The sequence below is a fragment of the Pristiophorus japonicus genome, unplaced genomic scaffold (genome assembly GCF_044704955.1).
Source record: "Pristiophorus japonicus isolate sPriJap1 unplaced genomic scaffold, sPriJap1.hap1 HAP1_SCAFFOLD_124, whole genome shotgun sequence".
Taxonomy (NCBI): Eukaryota; Metazoa; Chordata; class Chondrichthyes; family Pristiophoridae; genus Pristiophorus; species Pristiophorus japonicus.
The window spans coordinates 565,890-566,972 of record NW_027250904.1 but is presented as its reverse complement, the minus strand read 5'-3'; positions in this window follow the sequence as shown (position 1 = coordinate 566,972).

The window sequence follows — 1,083 nt, the reverse complement described above, 5'->3', positions numbered from 1 at the left end:
TGTTCTCTGGTGCCTGGCCCAAGTGAAGGTGAGGTTTTACTCTGCCTCTGAGCACGGGGGACATCGATTGCTGGAGTGAAGAGGTCTTCCCATTTCCACTGGATCTTCCCCATCCACCTTCTTCCGAGTAGCGTTGGACCATCACCTGCAACAATCCACAGAGGTAACTTGTGCACCGCGCCATTATGGATTACACTTACATCCACACTACCGAGGACTGGGATCAGCTCCTTGGTGTAGGTGTGCAACTTTTCCTGTACTGGAACCAGCTCGGGTCGTTTTTCATTCCATAGCCTCTCAAAGGCATCCTGGCTCATCACTGACTGGCTCGCTCCCGTGTCCACTTGCATGAAGACTGGAACCCCGTGTATCTCGACTTCCATTGTCACTGGAGGACAATCGGTGGTGCAGGTATACACTCCATACACTTCTTCTTGGGGCTGAGCTGCCTCTCTGGCCAAATCATCATACTCCCCGCTGGATTCAAAGTCATCTCCCGACTCCTCTGCTAGACGGTGAGTCGTATTTCTTTTACACATACGCTGGAGGTGTCCCTTCGTGTTACAGGCTTTGCATACGTACTCAGCAAACTGACACTGGTGAGCCCTATGGTTTCCTCCACAACACCAGCATGGTGCTCCTCGATTAGCATCCCTCGGCGGACTCTGAGTTCTGGAACCCTGAGGTCTGTGCTCTCTGCCCTGGGCAGAGCCACGTTCTACAGCCTTGCCTATGAAAGGCACCATTCTGTGTACAGTACTAGTCGGGTTTGAGTCCATAGGATGAATAATTTGCTTGGTGCTACAGGTTGGGGTCATGAACACTGACTGATGCTGATGGCCTTCTGCAGGTTGACTGTGGTGTCAGCAGCTAATAGCTTGTGAAGGAGACCCTCGTGGCCAATTCCCATAACGAAGATGTCCCACAATGCTTCGCTGAGATGCGTGCCGAAATCACACGGTGCCGCAAGTCTCCTGAGGTCGACAATGTTATGAATGCAACACCTTGTAACCAGCGTTCTACCACCACCAGAGGGCGCATCTGTTGGAGTCCCAAGGTATCCCAGCATACCTTGGGAGCACT